At 40.0% G+C, this 19,570-nt stretch overlaps 1 protein-coding gene across 11 annotated transcripts in view; it reads right to left on the bottom strand.

The window, feature by feature from the left end:
- The window catches only part of dlgap4a (discs, large (Drosophila) homolog-associated protein 4a), an 88,247-nt gene extending 70,082 nt beyond the window's left edge, over positions 1-18,165 (bottom strand). For 5 of the 11 annotated variants that reach the window (XM_036008332.1, XM_036008334.1, XM_031316722.2 and 2 more), the window contains exon 1: positions 16,683-17,194. The gene's annotated coding sequence lies outside the window, so the exon portion shown is untranslated. Of the gene's footprint in view, positions 1-16,682; positions 17,196-18,147 lie in introns of those variants that run through there. The other 6 variants (XM_036008329.1, XM_036008333.1, XM_031316717.2 and 3 more) reach the window with 4 other exon arrangements.
- Positions 18,166-19,570: the final 1,405 nt, after the last annotated feature.

Genomic DNA, 19,570 nt, shown 5'->3' with positions numbered 1-19,570 from the left:
ATATAGTAGGAGAAAGAAAGTGTCTCCCCTGTGTTTTCTGACCACGGTGGAAAATCTGTAGCAGGAAAAGTTAACCCTCTCCTTGATTTCATAACGCCATACCTGTCTCTCTCTCGTTGACTGACTCGCTTGTGTTGTTCTTGTGTGTCTGACTATGCGTGCTTTTGAACACCCGCCCAACTCTACCTCTGATTGGCTTACAATGACATTTTACTCAACCTCAGCCAATCGTCAGCATTTATGCGCTTGCGTCGTGCACTGCCCACTAACCCAGGAAGAACAGTAAAAAAAGTCTTTGCCTCTCGGCTCAGACTCAGAGATCTAGTTGGTCTGATGAAAAAAACAGCTTCAAATATAGTAACGCGCCGCATTTTTTGGCAGTAACGGTAACGGCGTTATTAAGATGGGATGAGTAATCAATTAAATTACTCGTTACTGAAAAAAGTAACACCATTAGTAATGCCGTTATTTATAACACCGTTATTCCCATCACTGCCTACAAAACTGGTGTCTGGTGTGATGTTGCTGTGGTTGCTGGTAAACTTCCCCAAAAGAGCAAGACAGAGCTGCTAACATTAGCCTACATTTTCACACAGTGGGGGAATACAATAAAGTGAATTTCCTAGTCAGCTATTAGGTTGTTTGTTTTTTTACTCACGCAGCACAAACTATTATAACTGTAGGTAAGCTAGTTAGCTGCCGCCCCAAGCAGACAAACACATTTCTTACATTTTTGTTCTTGTGTTTCTGGTTTTGAAAAGGGTACAAAAGACACCACTTTCAACTCTTTAAGTGCAGAGTATCGCTCTATTATAGTCTATTACATAAGCCGCTACATGTGGAGAAATCCAAAGCTTGACAGGTTGATATGCTACGATTGCTGTTCAGGAGATGGGTTTAGCTAACGCTCAAGAAGGATATTGAAAGGTGCATTACACCCCCATGTTCATCTTCATCAGCATCATTTAAAATCAACATATGACGATCACAGATATCAACAGAAATGAATCACAACCACAATTACTTCAGCTGACATTTCCCCTGTTGTATACCTGTTGGTTGGAGTCCATTATGCCTTTAAGGCTTGAGCTTTTGACAAATGAGCCTGTCCTGCCCTGTTTACTCTCAGGAGCCACTAAGACTGCTAATTTCAAACCCAGGCCTCCCTAATTTTTAAACACATTTTCCGTCAGGTGCTTATTTTTATTATCTAATCCAGGCTGCTGCTACCAGCAAGACTAGAAAGCAAAACGGCAGCATAGCACATTATTGTTAATCAGAAACTACATTAATCAAAGCCGCAATGAAATGGGAAAGGAGGAGAGGAGAAAGTCTGAGTCAAACTGAAATTTGAGACAAGTCTCAGCGCGACAGACTCGGTGCCAGGACGGCAAGAACAGTAAAAAGAAGGAACAGACAGTAACAAGGGCAGAGACAAGGAGAAATCCTGAAGAGGGAACATTTAGGATAGGAAACTGTCAGCAGAGAGTGAAAAATAAAAGTAGGTAAACAGGAATGCGTGGGAGAGTACCATAGACAAAAACAATTGTACAGGGTGAATGAGAGAATATAAGTGATGAGCTGAGACTGCTGGGCGACAGATTTGTCGAGCTTGATGTATGGGCCTCTTATCTACCAGGACCAAATGCATTATCAAAAACACATGACAATGTGTCTTATTGTGAGCACATGAGGAACAAAACGGGCGCGTGGCAGTGTCTCATAATCATGCCTGGAAACACTCTCACTCCTGTGGCGTGCGTTAACATGGAGCAGGTGGGAGGGGGGGGGGGGTCTAAGAAACCATGACGACTGAAATGTGATGTCTTAAAAGTTGAATTTTGTGGGAAAATGGCAAACCACACAGCAGGGCCTCGGTGCAATCACAGCACAACAAAGCCAAGCATTTATGTAATATTACATCAATGAAGCTCAAAGTAAAAGCTCTAAAAATAACAAGTTTTATCTGTGATTTCTTGTGTTTTTTAAGCATAGCGATACATGAATAAATGAGTCAATGCCTTGAAGGCTAAAAACAGAATATTGCATAATCAGGTGACTTTGCAGAGGCACTGCAGTTTCATCTTATTGTCACACTGATTGAATGAAGGCCAGGAGTGATGACATAGAAGCACGGAGGAGAGTTTATCCTCTGGCCTCGAGGAGGGACAAAGGAAAATGGCTCTGAGTGCACAGAGAAAGAATATATAAACATCTCTACGCTCAGCTCTTTTCCATGCTTATACAATCATCCCTTCCTTTCATTCATTGCCAGTATAAACCTCGCTTTACTTTAATGCTTTGAACACTGGGAGAAGGAGCTCAAAAGCCTGTCAGGCTGAGTTAGAGGTCCCAATGAGGTTCTTGATGAAAGCCCAGCAGCCTGTTTGTCCATCTGTTTGACAGTAAATCATGACAGAGCTGCTCAGTCAATAGTTTGGTGGAATAAGACAAAGATTGTGTGCTTCTGAGCTATTTTTTACAAGTCCAAGTCAAGTCACTGTAGATCTTTCATGTATCTGATTGCTGACTGCTTGAATATACCAAATTCCTTTTGAAGAGCTGAAACCAAGTTTCTTTAATTCATAGGCCTAATAATGAAATACTCAAAGGTGTGTGGCTAACCCATGCCTGCCTTTACTTTGAACTTGCAGTTCTTACACTGTTTAAAAAAAAGATTAAACAAAGATATATAACGTTTTAAAAAGTTAACTTTAGAGGTGATAGAAGGCAGCTTTAGACAGTGTCAGGCTAGCTGTTTCCCCCTGTTTCCAGTCTTTATGACAAGCTTAGCTAAGCGGCTGCTGATTGTGGCTTCATATTAACCAAACAGACATGAGAGTGGTATCAATCTTTTCCGCTAACTCATGGCAAGCAACAAGTGTATTTCACAAAATGTCAAACTATTCCTTAAAGTTTAAGTAAGTTCAGTCCAAGTCTGGCCTCAAGTCCTCATTTCTGTGATTTAAGTCTGAATCGAGTCCAAGTCTCAAGTCTAAGGTCCACAGCTCTGGCTTTACCACTTTTGCTCGAAGCATCACGTGCTGTGCAACTTGAGCCACGAGGTCATCATATGTCTTCACGGGGGCAAGACAGGGACTTGCAGTGTTGCCTGGCAGTTTTGTAAGGACAGTATTCCAAGGATTAGGTAGGTTGAAGGCCCCTTCGTCTTGGTTGAATGTCCTGTGAGCTAGTTTCCAGATTTCTATGGCTTCCATAATCCACCAGTGTCAGTTCTGGGCCCTTCTCAATCGGTGATGTGTTTTGCTCCCTTGCAATGATCTGAGATTGCCAACTTCAAGTTTTCCAGGCTGTCGTTTTTTCTTCTTCTCTTTTTTTTCTCAGTGTACACTCCAGATGTCTCATTTTCACACTCTTTTTATTTTGTCTTTTCCCGTTTCCAATAGCGTCGCCTATCTCACAAAACATATGTTTTGTTCCAAGACAGGTATTGGCTCTTATGAATGATGTCACTTTGCTTCTCATTGTCAGTTTTGTCCTTGGATTGTATTGTACATCACCACCTGTGATGCTTCTAAGAAAGGCGGTGGAGCGACAGCCAAAACTGTCAGGGTAAACAAATAAATACGCTAGTCGTACATCTGAGACTAGTTGAACCTTTTCCAACTAAGATCATATCAGAAATTGCTACAAAAATAGGATACACACGATTATTCAAATGCCTGAAGAGAGACAAGAACAAGAGCAGAGAGAGAGGGGTATGAGAGGCAACAAAGGTCCCTTGGCCTGGAATCAAACCGTGGACATTGCGATTATCTCTTTAGTTGATCTGTGTGTATCAATACTTCAACTACAGCCTCCAATCATTACATACAGTATATTTATAATAAACCGTAGATATGTACGTTGAATCAGTTTGACTATGGGAACAGGCTTCAGTCCTTCAGTCGTCACAATTCATTTCAACGCAGGCTTTATGTTTTCATTTGTTAGTGGTGTTAATGATAAAGGCCTCTTTCAGGTTTCCTGTTCGTGTACATCCATATACAACATGCTTTGCTGTGCTGCACAACACACACACATCTCATTTGCATGAATCATGACATTCAGCTTCTGAAACTCGCCCACATTTCAGTCATCCTTGGGAGGAGACAGAGCAGGCAGCCTCACATCGGCCATCCAGGGACAATGCGGCAGGCAGGCGAGCAGCTCTACTACAGTAGTGGCATGGCAGGTTCAGCTGAAGGAGAGGCACTGACACCCATACTAATGAGACTCTACGCAGCGCAGTGACCAAGCATATGCAGGAGGATCAGGCAGAAACAATCACACAGCTACCAGAGAGCATATTGCCTCATGGAAAACCCTCCGCTGTCCACCATTCAGAAAACAAAAGCGATTTGCTCTCTTCTCATTCCAGCTCAATCTTCTCAACCTTTGAACCATTTTGACAAATCTATTGCACACTAAGCATTCACAACAACCCAGCACCGACAACGACCACACATCGATCTTGTTACCGCAGAAACAACAACCCCGGTTGGTCATTTAGTTCTAGTATATGCTGCAGGCTGAGCACAGACTTTCTAGCATTCAATTACAAATTACTGAAATGGAATGAATCCACTACTGAGTTTTTGTCTCTCCTTGAGGGCTTACAATCTACCTTTGATAGAGACAAAGAAATACATCAGTATTTTTTTAAATTGTTTACACAGCATGTGTGTAGGCAGCATGACAGACACCTTTCATTCAGTATTATCAAAATGAGAGGTGCTACCAGTCAAATACAACGGTTTGTCAAAGCTACTACAGTGTATGCACATTCCAATATTTTATCTGGAGTGTTGGCAAGAAGGCAAAAAAAAACAGTTTAAGAGAAATGCACCTGCACTCTGAAGTGATCCTTCAACAATTATTTAGTACAGCTACAACCATTTGATCCCATCGTAATCAAGTATACTATATTCAAAGGAAAGGATCTTGTCTTCTTATCATACTAATATACTACTGAACTGTGTCCAAACCTTTTTGCATTCAATATATATTGATTTGTTAATTGATATTTTTATTGTTAAACTGTTAAAAGTATTGCAAATATTTTAAATGCATTTGGAAGGAGTACTTGTTGATCAGCAAGTCCTCCAAATTAAACAACAATATATGTTGTTTGTCCTTGCACTTATGAACGACTGTAGTTCATCTTGGGAGAACAGTCTCCATTTGACTGTAGGGCAAATCAGGCAAAGTCTCTACCTTGTCACAGCTGAGTCAAAGACGTGATGTTGAAATGTTAAAGCTGTGCTAAATAAATCTTTTCAGGGGCATCAATTTGTATTACCTATCTTTAGACATACAAATTCTATTTTGGTAATGCATTATGTGTTTCTTTCTCTTGATGCAAATATTTGGTGTAAGCCACCCACCAAAACTTGGGGCTGAACTTCTCAGCTTGCACGACAAAGAATAAATGTAACAACAGAACATGATGGTATTTGCTGTACATCTGTGCTTCTGTCTGATACACAAATTAAAGTAGAAGAGAGGAAGATTAGATGGAGTGATGAAAAGGTAGAGGAAGCAAGAGTGCAAACAGTGACCTTTGGGAGCCCTTGCAATTCTCCAGATGAAATTCATCACCACCACCACCACCAACAGATTAATAAAGAGTGAGATTGCCTTATGATGACAGACAGATGCTCTCCATGCAGGTGGTGAATCTGAGTCTAACAGTTTTGTCATTAGTCAGCTCCTAATGATCGATTGTGCATGTTCCTGTACCTATACCTATTGAAATGTATAGCATGCAAAAGGAAGTCTAAGGCAGCTCCTTTATGAAGCACCTACAGTCATGTTTCCAGACAGGGTCCCTTTGGGAAAGGCATGAACTGAATTACATCTCCGAGTCATCCTGGATTTGCCCTCCAGCCTCCTGTGAGGCTCAGGAGCATCTTGCTGCCCCATTACCTGCCAGTCGCCACGAACAGCTGCCTCCCTCCTGCTGTGAATTATGCAACAGTGGTGTTTACAATGAAGGCGCACTGCCTGTAGAAACACAAACAAGGACATACACCCTCTGTAGGGTGGGGATGGAGGCTGTTCCTGCTGTCTTACAGTTAGCACGGCAGGAATTCACTGCTCAGGGTGACCTGCTCATTGACTGACGCTCCACGCAGAAGGATGACAGTGAGACCGGAGGTCAAGTCATGTTGAAGAAACTTAAGCAATACAGACAGCCTGCTGTGGCGACTGAGAGGTTTAGGTACATACAAAAACACAAGATAGCAGAGGAATTGCACAAGTCAGTTCCTGCCTGTGTTCCTAATCCTGCCGCAGTGGCAGAGCAAGACAAGTTTCTCTATTACATCACACATTCTCTCTCTAAATCCAGTGAAAACACACAGCGCTGATGTCCATTAGCCCATGTTAATGAACAGGGAACAAATCAATCTATTACGTACTGTGGTTGACTACTAGATACTGTTTTGTTTGTTAATTATTGAATGGGTTATACTGTGTACAGCATACCAGGAGAGGGTCATGACATAATGAATGTTTGATGTTTAAAATGACAAGATCTCATGTAACTGTGTATTAGCAATAATACAAACGACTTTGAGTGCTACTTAAACACAACAAGCTCCGCATAGTGCAGCGAATGAATGCACCATGAATAATATTTATTGGTAGCATACTGAAGAAGCACACAAACAAAGGCAGACGTCATATGTGCTTGCCGTTGTTAAGTTTAAGAGTGTGAAGATGTGACCACATTGTCATGCAAATCTCTTGCAATGCTAATCACTGAGATAAAACGGAGAGCACTAGATAGTGTATCAACTCAGTTTGGGAGGATTTATACCTCAGGGATTAACAAAGAATGAAACACAGTGTTAAGCAAATTGAAACATTTGTCTGTCTGTAAAGTGTTAGCAAAGGTATAACCTGTTATATATGGCGAAGTTAATACACTAACAGCACCCACGCTGATAGACCGGGTGCACTGAGGACCAAAACTATAATAAAGAAAAAACTATTAAAAAAAAATAAATATATATATATATAGTAGCGCACCTTGTGTCATGTGGCAAACTGTTCTATTTGGCTTGAAGGTTATAGTGAGGGTGAGTGATCATGAGAGTGTTTGTGTTTAGCAGTCCTCGGGGACGTGTTGCATCTATCTGTGAAAAGGGAGACAGGCTTCAAATTACCTCACTGCTGAGGATGACATAGTGCACTATCACTCCTTCCAGCTACAGTCAAAGTTTGTGTGTGTGTGTGTGTGTGTGTGTGTGTGTGTGTGTGTGTGTGTGTGTGTGTGTGTGTTTTTGTGTGTGTGGAATAAGGGTGTGTTAAAGGTTGAATGTTGTTCTTGACTCTTTGTGGCCCTGACAGTGAAGGGGCTGTGTGGGTGCGCTTGAGCGTCTCTCCTGACCAAATCTGTTTGCGAGTTACGAAAGTAGTAAACAAGGCACGGGGGCAGTAAAATATGTAGAAAACAGCTTACACATTAACACATTAAAAACTAAGTAGCATCAAACCATCAAACCTGAAACATGGATTAACATTCCTTCAAAGCTCACACACAGTGAAAGTTAGATTCTGTCTCAGAGAAATTATACTTTTATACTACTGGTCTATATCCTCGACGTTCCAGTTCTGGGATTGCTCCGGTGCCGCAGGAATGCAGGAGATAGATGATTCGAAACAACTGTCTGTAATGTCAAAGTCACGCATGTTGTAACCCAACTGTCCAACTATGACTTGAGGCTGTGACTGTGTGGCTCAAAAATATATAAGTTACTTCATTAAATAAAACATTGTCACTGAACGTCATCTAGGCGGCAAATGACGTTACACTAAAAACAGCGAGGCAAATTAGCAGTAGGCTCTGACGTTTCTAGGGGACGAGGTTGTTACTAGTTGCATCTACTGTTCAGCACTTATTGTACATTACATCTGAAAGTTATGATATGACTGCAGTTTTCTAACATTTCTGTTATCTCAAGCTATGGCAGCAACTTTACGTTATTATGCAAGATCTTGACTTGCCTGTGCACAGGCAGGATTAAGTCAAAGCGAAGACGTGGTGTGATTTCCCAGTCTCCAACTCAAGCTTATATTAATCTGCAGTTCACAAAGGGCTATAGTATTCCGTTCTGAAATCCTCCACTCAAATGAGTAATGTGTGTGTACGTATCTGTGTGTGCATTTGCCAGTGAAAGTGCACGTCAGCGTGCTGCAGGTTAAATCATTACCAGTTAATGTAGACAGTAAATGCTAGTTAAAGTGACGTAAGGCTTATTGAGTTTGAGGCTTCCTGCACTCTCATGGCATGACAGCTGCACATTGTGTACCCTCTACATAGTGCATTGTTATGTTTGTGGGGTTGCTGTTTTTTTGGTAAATAATTTAATGGGAGTAGGATTCTGACTGCCGGGCTACTGCTGTTGCAGTAGAGACACATTAACATATTAAAGGTTGTGTCCTCCTTAAGAAATAGGAGATTCTTTAAAATTAAAGGCCTAATTACTAGAGGGGAACATTTTTTTTTTAGCAAATGAAGACCTAGATTTTTTGACACACTGTGACAAAGTTTCCTGGTTAATGTGGGTTGAATCATCTACATCACAAAGGCGTAAGGAACTTTCACAGTCCAGATGTGTTTTGGATACCATATGTCCAGTTCAGGGGGAAAACTGAAAACTTTCTATCTATTATAAACAACCTAATATCCCTCAGAATTATGTCAATGATTCTACAACTCACAACTTACATCCAGTGACTATGTTCAGTACCAGTGCAGGAAGTAGTCTGTTTTTTTGATGTAGGCAGGCAGAAAGTAAAGGTGTGGAGGATGGGGTGGTGGGTGGGTGTGTAACACATCTGACTTTCATACAGGAGATCAAAGTTCATTCCTTATCACATACTTGCAATTAATGTTTTCATTAACCATAACCATGATCTTTTACTAACCTTAACCAAGTATTAATGCAATAACCAGTCTTTTCCTTAACCATATCGTAATTGCAGTGCACAGATATTGCAAGCAAGGATTATAAAGTTATAATCCTTAAGATTTGCATGACATGAACCCCATTTTTGATACTATTTATGGTCGTCTTTTTTCTGCAATAGACATTAAATGTGTTTACATCAGGGCTGTCAAACGATTCATTTTTTTTAATCGCGATTAATCGCTGAATTTCTATAGTTAATCGCGATTAATCGCATATTTCATCACATGATTAAAATTCTATTATTTTGCATTTCAGAACAGTTTTTAAGTACATATTAACAATCGAAAACAATTCTTACCAGTGTATCTTGATTGGGAATCAAATGAATGCAAAGAAAGTTACTTTATGAACTTGATTTTAAGATTTGTAATTATTTATTAACTGTAAACAAAAGAAAAATGTATGAATCTGTCATTATTGCACAATTCCTCCAAGTACCTAACTAGAAAACTAAAAATCCTTATCCTTACCAGTCAATATAGTGTTTAGTAACTCCTAAATAATTTTGATTACTCACTGTCCAGTGATCACCGGTTAATGAGACAGCGTTTGCAGCACCTTACAGCAGTTCCACTGTGGCTGCCTTCTCTGTGTCATACAGGCTGTGTGTGGGGCTGCTGTCCCCCTCGATTGCTGCCCCCCCCAATTAGACAGGTCAGAACATGCCAACCGTAGTACGTCTTTAAGAACCGAGTCCTCTACGATACTGACAGGTCTGCAGTTAGTTGCCACCCGTTTCGCAAGAGCTGTAGTAATTTTTGGGGATTTGGTTTCATCCACAGGTCGGCAAGTAGCACTCTCCAAAATGGTGCTTTGCCTGAGTGGGTAGCATGCTAGCGGGTAGCATCACGTTAACTGAACTATATGCTTAGCTCCTTAGGTGGTGCTTCGGTGATATTTTAATTCGGCTTTACACAATGTGCATATGGCTTTCGACTTGTCTACAAGCCGTCCGGGAGTTTTGGAAAATAAAAAGCTCCATTCAGAGTTATTGCTGCTGTCTTTCTCCATCATGCCTGCAGCAGCAGGATGTGTTACGAGGAAGTGGCAGCAAGTAACGGTGCTGCAAAGGGTCAAAATAGTAGCCTGTTAGGCACGACGCAAAGCCGAGTGAAGTGTAAAATAAATTAATAAATGCCGGCATGCGATTAATGTGATTAAAAAAAATGAACGCATTATGCTTAATCGGCCCTTAATCGCATCGCAATTAACGCGTTAATGCTGACAGTCCTAGTTTACATGCAGTGATTATCTCTTTATATAGTAGTTGTTATTGGCACTGGGGGAGTCGGACATTCCTGCACTGGAATCAGACCACCCACCAAAGCATGATGGATTCACAGGAAAACGACGCATGCATATAATCCAGCACAATTTTAAGCACTCAACTCAACTGCCGAAACACAGGATGGCATTTAAAGTACCCATAGGAAAACGCAATGTGTTAACGCTGATGGTGATTAAAAATGTGTCTGCAACAGGCTGCAGACATCCAACTCCTTAGCAGGGTAACCAACTTTACTTTTTCCTGCTGTTGTGTGGAAAACCACTTGCTTTTTAGGATTACAACGTAAAAAAATGTTGGCATTGGAAGTTAAAAAAAAAAAAGGCTGCCTAAGAAGAGTCCAATTTGGATTTTCTTGTCTGGCAATAGGGTCAAATTTAAAGCTAAACTTCTAATCTTCAGGACAAACTTTGTCTTTCTTATCTTTATTGAACATTGCCAAACAAAAGAGTTGGTGCAGTTTGGCTTTGGTGATTTATACCTTTTTTAGTTCAAGTATCTTGTGGAATGAATAATAAGTGTCTATTGTAGCCAATCATTGCATAAAGAATACAATCACAGGCACATTTACAAATCTACATCGGTCTTGGTCAGATTTGTTAATTATCTCTATTGATAAGTGGGACCCTGATACTGGTATCTGTGAAATAATGGGGAGCCATGCATGTCAAAAGGTGAAAACAATCTTCTGGTGTTGTGAGTGAGAAGCAGTGATGGCAACAGGCGTGATAACACGAGATGTTGTGTCCATATGGTACTCGGGGCCGGGGCTGTGACACATCCGGGGTCAGGTCTCGGTTTGAGTGAACGTATTCAGAGGCAGAAGCCAGAAGGCAGCCATCCCATGGTGTTAATCTTCAGAGGGCTCAGATCTGCTCTCTGACTCCCTATCAAGCCCACTGCCTGACCTTAAAGTGAAGCAACATGTGAACATTTCAGCTAACCAAACTGTAGTCAGAGTAAAATATATTAAATTAATGATGAAACAATCAATCTAACCTGGCGTTGATTAAAGGGAATCTTGCTGCAGGCAAGAATTGATCTTTTTCACTGCACAATGCGGCAAGAACTTCATAATAATTCCTAATAAAGGATACATCTTCCTTCCATCTTGTCTGCACGCTTGTGTTTGTTTACCACAATGTTCCCACATGCTTGCCCATCAACACACTAAAGTCAGTATGTTGATTGCCAAGCATTTTTTGCCACCCTGCAGTTCTCTGGAATATGTATGTGAATTTATTTATTTATGCATTTGTTTTGGATCTGCCAGAGGGAAGCAGGTTTTCAAAAGGCAAAAGGCAAAAGGGTGTTTTGAACACCAGCTTTCTTATATTTACACGGAAGTAATTAAAGCCAACTTGTGATTCAAGGGCAGAGGATATTACAATGAAACCCTGTGAGCTCTGTCCCTGTCCAAAAAGTATTTTCATATTTATACACACAAACCACCCACAGACACAATCACCAAGAACTGCCCCAGAAATTCAAGCAAAGGTTATAGAAATTCTCTTTGTAGTGGCAAAACAAAATATCCCTGAGCTTTGAAAATCACCCTGCATTATTTCCGCAGCATCCTTGGTGCTGTTCTGTGTTGCTTCTTCTTTCACGCAGCAAATGTTAGGCAGCTTCTCCATCAAGGCTAGTTGCATTTGATTGTACACTGCAAGCAGAACAAATAAACTAAATCTTCATCAACAAATTTCCCTTAAACCCAATTATTTTATTATTTTATTATCCCGAGAGAACTATTATTTTTGGACGTTGAATGAAAAATATGGACTGCCATAAAAACATTGACATGTACAAACAGCTGTTGCTGGGATCTCCCCCACATTGGACACATGAGACATAATTAATCACCAGGGGACACAGACTCATTATTTGCTGTGTGCTGATTAATCATCCCTGGTGATAAGCGTTCAACTTAAGATGCAAATTTGTGTCAGAGGATCTATTCAGTGAACGCAGCCCAGGCAGGGACTTATTGTAAAATGACACATGGAGGGAGATAACAAGACGCTTGTCAGGGGCCTACTGTAAAACAGTTGTTTCTATTTTGAGCTCTTATAAAAGAAGTGGAAAATGTGAAATGTTACAACTTGGATTTGACGAATACTGCGATGCCAAGAGGAAAGACAGTTGTTTGGTGTGACGTAGTGTTATAGGTGTATCATTTGCTTTGTCCTTGTTTTTGTGCTTTAAACAAACTGCTAAGAGGAGAGGAGAGGAGAGGAGAGGAGAGGAGAGGAGAGGAGAGGAGAGAAGAGGAGAGGAGAGGAGAGGGAAAAACAGGGGGTGGGGGAGATAAGAGTAGGCAATAGGAGAGGAGACAAAAAGAAAGGAGATGAGACAAAAGGAAAGAGAGGAGAAAAAGGGAGAGGGGAAGGAGAGAAAAACAGGGGGTGGGGAGATAAGAGTAGGCAAAGGGAGAGGAGAGAAAAGGAAAGGAGAGGAGCAGATTGTTGAGCACAGTGACTTGATAGCAGGAAAGGCGATTGACTCAGCAGCCCAGAGCAGCATCAGAGGAGGCTGACTTTAATCACCTCCAAACACTTCATCAGCTCCTGCATGAGATGGACTGAGAGCTGCATTGCTAAGGTCATAAAACCTCTCTCTGTAGAAGTAATATAGAGTGAGATTAACCATTCTTCTAAGGGATGAAATCGCACCATTTTGCTCTCCATTCAAGTCTTCTTTATCCACAAATTTGAGAAGGCGACGATGAGACAATAGCTGATCAGATCAGGAGCACTAAGACACGTCAGCAATGGGAAGGAGGAAGTGTACACATGGCTGAGCTCAGAGCGCCATTCTTCTGCCTGAACTGAAGGTACACTGATGGCTTGTTGCTATGGTAAATATAGAGAAACAACAGCTTGAAAATATATAGCTACTGTATTTAGTCACACAGGCAGTAAACACATATTAGTATTGGCTTTTCTCCTTTCAATTGATAACATAAGGTTTATACCGCAGCAGACATAATAACATAGCAAGTTAAATAATCCATACTGACTCAGTTATAGCACTACATCATTCAATATAACAGCGTGACGAGTGACATGAAAGGTTGTTGAATCTGCTATATTGTAATTATCTTGTTGTGTTTGTCAACTGACCTTACACCCACCACATACTGTACGGCTGATATAGTCGAGAGACTGGCAGAGGAAAGCCAGCGAGTTAATAAAACAGAAAAGATAAGAAGTAGAGAAGAAGAAGAAAAGAGACTGGGCTTTAGAGTCCATGTTCATTGAAATGCCAATTAGGCCAATACCTTGTGACATTTCTGCTCTTTCTCTTCTCATGGTACAGCTAATGCAACCCAGCATGGGCAGTCATACTTCAGGAAGCCTTATAATGCAAAAGTTCTAACATAATAAGTCAGACACACAAGATTTTAACACTTGTGCTCTCTTTGCTGCCACTTTTCAGATCTTTAACTTAAGTGAAAGTAGCAATACAGCCATGTAAAAAATATACTCCATTTAGTGAAAGTCCTGCATTCAAAATCTTTCTAAGTGCTCTCAGTAAAATGTAACTACCTATACTATCAAAGGTAATAGTATTTGAAATAAAATTCAACAGTCTACAGCTACATATGGTAAGTACTATATTTTACCTATCATTGTATATATGCAAATACACATTTATGTAAATACAGTGCCAGTCACTCCTTCTTTATTTCAAAATGATTAAATAGTGTAACTGTGTTTAATAGTTCTTCTTTTATTCTCTGTATGCACTGATTAATTTATTTATGTACCCACACATGTTTTTTTTTCTTCTATTTTAGTCACTGATGTTCACTACTGGGAACATGTAGTTTCTTTTTTTAACCGTTTAAATGTTTTGTTTAGATGCTAAGTAAACTGCTGTCCATTATATTACTGGGTAAATGTTACTGATGCATTAATGTGGAAGTGCATTTTACTGTTGCAGCTGGTTGAGCGGGAGCTCATTTTAACTACACTGTATACTGGATACAACGTGTCATGTTTTATAAGTTGATCATATGTGTTGCATATAAAATCACAAAGTAATTTGGGACTACAGCTGGCAAATAAATGCAGAGGTGGAAAGTAACCAAGTACATTTACTCATACTGTACTTTGGTAAAATTTTAAGGTACTTGTACTTACCTTACCTTTTTCTTGCTACAACTGAATTCCCACGGGACTTAGCGATACTACAGCTAGCCATCTAAAACACTATTTTACTGTACAGGACCCAAACATAATTTGGTCCGTTTCCATGTATCATAGTCACTAATATGGTCATAACCACTACAGTGCTCAATTACCTATTTTTGAGGGGGAAATAAAATACAATTTTTGAGCGTGATGATTATTACCGAAGCCTGGCTGAACACACTCACTCATCCCAGACGGCAGCTAGCAGCTAACAGGGTATGTGAATTTCAACAATGGCTAAGTTGCTAAACGCATCTTGTTGTCATGTAAGGGCCCTGTTCATGTTGCACAGACATTTTAATAGCATTTTGAGTCTGTTAAGAGGCACAAAGGCACTCTTTAGCTTATGCCCCCATAACTGCCGTTTTAGCTAACGGGAGCTCTGGGCATTAGCTACAGAAGCTCCATGTTGCTAGCACCAATTCGGCTCGTGGTTTTTGCTATAGACAGTACTCAAAAAAGTATAGCGATCAAGATTAACGTAAAAATTGCCCGGAGTTCTCCTTTAAGTAATTAAGTTGCATGCATGACTTTTACTTGAAACAGGTGGTAAAAAGTACAATATTTCCCTTGTGAAATGTAGTGGCACAAACCACCAACTTCAACCTTTTCAGACGTTTTTCAAACATTCATGCAGACGATTTGCATGACAGTAATCTAAATGTCAACTTAATGTATTCAGTATCACCGTTGGCGCATTACTGCTTCAGTTAGTGCAGGACTCCACAGGGTCTTGGTGTGAAAAGACTTTTTAAAGCTCTGTGCCCTGTGACGTCATACTGATGTGTGTGATACTGTACAGCATCTTGTCTAATCACTCCCTGCAGTAGCTCTGACTAAGCCAGTTTTTTTTCCCAACACCCACCATCCTGGATCAGTGCCAGCTGGGTTTTCTTCAAACTCTCTAGAACACTATTATCATGGCTGTTGGCTCCTTGGCAGCAGATATGACATTGACACCTTAGTGAGAGCCTACAGTCCACCACCAACAGAGCTGTTTTATACAGGAGCTTTTGCAGCACTCTGTTTGTACTGCTCACTACTGAGTTTGTATGCTTGTATTCTCTAGCTGTTTATCATAAGAACAAACAATCCAGTACACATTTAAAAATGTGAACAGGTTCCGAAAAAGAAAAAGAAAAAGGAGTATTTACTATTCAGCCTATATTATGATGTGTAAACCCAGCAGCAGAGGCTTGTACACTGCTACACTGACATCCTTCAGTGGGCCATCCACAGATTTGTGGTCCCATTGAGCTGCGGATGCATTATTAATCAGCCTTCCTTCACCAACAAAATGGGCTTTTAATTGTAGGGACTTCTGTTCAACAACTACAACTGAAAGACAGGCCTCCATACAAACCGTCTATCGATCAAACCCCACCGTGAATGCAGCCTCATCCTCAGCATCAGAAGAGAAGTGTGCTGGTTTATGGCCACACAGGGATCCGGCTGACATGGGCTGGCAGAAATATGTTTCTCGCATACTAACATTTTAGATACCAGAAAACAGTTATATTATCTAATTATTCTAGCAGTGAGCGGGATGAAACTTCAAAGGAGAGATATGCTGTGAAGAGTATGCTGATGTGGTTTTCATTTTTACTCATCAAAAGCCAGAAAAAACTAATGTAACCAAGTACAAGTAAATGGTAATTTAATGCTGATTAATTCAAAATCTGCACCGAGTTAAAAGCTAACAGAGATGCGCCCAATTGTTTTCAAAAGAGACTGTTTTCCCCTTTCAAAACTCTAAATTCACTTCCTGTTTTTGTCCCAAAAGAAATCATGAAAGCAAGGATTTAATAACTTTGGCAAACACAGTATTACAGTAGGCATATAGACTACACATAGGCTAGTAGTGTATTATCACTTCCAAATGTTTCAGATTTAAATATATTATACTTGTCATTGTCTTAGTAAACTGACTTTGGCAGTCTGGAGCCAGCTCAAGTCCAGAGTCAAATTCATGATAATAACAGGCTGTTGACATTACATTTACAAGTCACATATCGTTATCTTGCAGCTTCAGACCCACTCATGAGTCGACAGGTGAAGAGATACCTAGGCTATTTAAAACAGGAAAGTCGTCAATTTCAACTCAAGAGGGGGATTGACGATGCAACAATGCAGCCTGATGAGCTCCGATCGAGCCGTCAATTTTTTGGACTGAAACCCCGCAACGCCCGATGTAAATCCTTAACGTGTCAAAAAGCTTACCTTTTTCATTTTATTGTGATCAGCTGCAGATGAGTGTCGGTCACACAGCAATAGTTATCCAGCTCTTACATGTCGGCCGTAATATCACTGTCACCCGGCTGTTTATCTGTCGGGAAGGTAAAAAAGACGGTCCTATAACATTGATAGAAATATGTCTTTTTTTTTTTTTTTTTTTTTATCCCTTAGATGTATGACACATTTTCGCCGCGGTCACTGCTTGTCCGCCCTTCCCCACAGTTCAGCCGGTCTTTTGATAGCAGCTCACCGGTTTACAGAGGGATCCATCACGGCAGGGAAAACGCAGTTTGGAGGCTGCCGGTGATGCTGCAGCAGCAGCGTTTGGTCCGTCGAGACGCGGGATGAGACAGGTGGGGGTGGGGGCATCTGAGGGCCCACGACAAAACACTCAGCTCCGCAAATGAACTAGTCGGACCCGAAATTAATGTCTCGTGAGCAAACGGTGGTTGATGAATCATTCTGCGCACAGAGAGGCAACATGCGCGTGTGTTTTTTGATTATGTAGTGTGTGTGTGTGTGTGTGTGTGTGTGTGGGTGTTGTGTGTGTGTGTGTGTGTGTGTGTGTGTGTGTGTGTGTGTGTGTGTGTGTGTGTGTGTGTGTGTGTGTGTGTGTGTGTGTGTGTTCGGCTGAGGAGGGCTGCTCTTTGATGATTCAAGGAGAGAGTTTAAAGAGGTTGCCAACGTTTAAAGGGGAACTGAATTCAAAACTACATTTAGCGTTTTAGGACTGAAATCAGACAAATGTCATAGTCTTCCCAGTGTCATATTCAAATTGCTTATTTTGCTTGACTCAAAGATCGTCTAAATCAATTTATCAACTAATCGACTTAATCCACCAGTAGTTTCAACACTGTATGAGTGACTGACTTATGGACTCAAGCAGTTTTGTTTGAGATGTTCCTTTCAAATTAGTTGTATGTGAATGTGAGTAAGAAAAAAATAGCCACAGGGTAGAGACAGCATTTTAGAAATAGCCTACTGGCGTCAAGAGTGCAACACTCAGAAAAGTTTGTTGTGTTGTGTTTCAGTGGTAGCCTATCACCTTAAATTATCATTTATAAGCAGTGAGCCTGTATAAGCACTTAATAAATAGTTCACAACACACTATAATGTGTTTGTAAGCAGATATAAGGACATTTTAACTAATGTGCTGTTGACTAATATAGGCTATTTGTCAATAAATAGACCTATGTATTTTCTTAAGAAGCATCTGTAAATGGTGTAAACAGTTAAAACAGGCTAATGGATGTTTGACAACACGGAACAAGCTGTAGGCTAATCATATTTAATGATATGATTAAATTGAACAACTCCTTAAAGTATAAAACATGTATTTACACATAAATGGCAGGTTCAGAGGCAGGTTTGAAACTTTATAAATGTGTTCCAAAGTCATGGAGACATGTTGAGCTTCATTCTGGACCTCAGACAAAAAAAGTGCACTTACTATTTGTTCTGGAGCTTTCACCACATCTTGTGGACTTCATCAGCCGATGGTGTTTGAAAGAGCCTACAGTTGTTGATAAAATATACATTAACACTAAGGGGTTATGATGACTTTGATGATTTTTTATCATTACAATGAATCAAATGACTAATGTCTAATGTGAAAGAGGCAGAAGTGGAAGAAGTACTCATACCTTATACTTAAGTAAAAGTAGTATTACCAAAGTGTAGAAATACTCTGTTACAAGTAAAAGTCTTTCATTCATAATTTGACTTAAGTAAACTACAAACACATTAGCATCACAATATACTTAAAGTACCAAAAGTAAAGTACTCATTATGCAGAATAGCCCATTTCAGAATAATATATATTATTGGATTATAATTATTGATGCATGTGTAGGCCTACATCACTTTAATGTAACTGATTTGCTGGGTATCTTGTGAATTCCCCCCTGGGGTATCAATAACGTTTTATCTTAATCTATAATATTACAACAAAATTGATTATATAATATTACAACATAATTGATTATATTTTGTATTATTAATCTGAACATGGAAAGTAGCCTAACTAATAGCATCAAATAAATGTAGAGGAGTAAAAGTAAAGTAGCCTACAATATTTTCTTCTGAAATGTGGTGGAGTAACCTTAGGCTAAATATATAGCTATAGTCTATATATAATAAGTGTATAAAAAGTAGCAGTAAATGGAAATACTTAAGTCAAATGTGTAAAACAGTAGTTGAGTAAATGTATTTAGTTACTTTCCACCAGTGGAAATGGCTTGCTCCGAGTGAACACTTATTTAGATAATTATCATCGGACTCTGCAGTTTCCTTCAGCTCTGCTGCTCATTGCTTTACTGTTTTGGTTCACTCTCACTGCTCTCATATTGTTTCCAGATGCAGCAGGCAGCTGTTTTCAGTAAATAGGCTTGAAAAAAACGAGTGTAAACAACCTGCTAACCACCAAACAACGATAAAAGACCTGTAGCTAGCTAGTGGAGCATTTAAGCTAGCAGCTAAAGAGACATTTCCCTCAGGAGTTGGTGGAGAAAAACAGACTTAAAAGAAAGTAAATATTGGGCTTACATTCATCAGGTGGCCAGAAACACGACTCCAAATGAATGCTAATGTTGCTTCATGTTGGCTGGATGTATAAACAACACAGTTGCTAACAAGTTCGCCACTTATAGCTAAGTGATATCCACCTTAGATTCACTGCATGTTTACACTGCCCCCATGTGGTCAAAAAAACAGTTGCAGTTTTTTTTTTTTAAATGTCCTTTTATCAGCTCAAAGCTACATTATAGTGTATTAAACAAAACCCATAACCCACAGCCTCCAAAATGATCATAACATTGAATCAACACCTCATTTAAAACCGTTCAAATACATTATATATTAAAATGATATAGGCC

The sequence above is a fragment of the Sander lucioperca genome, chromosome 12, assembly GCF_008315115.2.
Source record: "Sander lucioperca isolate FBNREF2018 chromosome 12, SLUC_FBN_1.2, whole genome shotgun sequence".
NCBI lineage: Eukaryota > Metazoa > Chordata > Actinopteri > Perciformes > Percidae > Sander > Sander lucioperca.
This window is presented reverse-complemented; position numbering and strand designations above follow the sequence as displayed.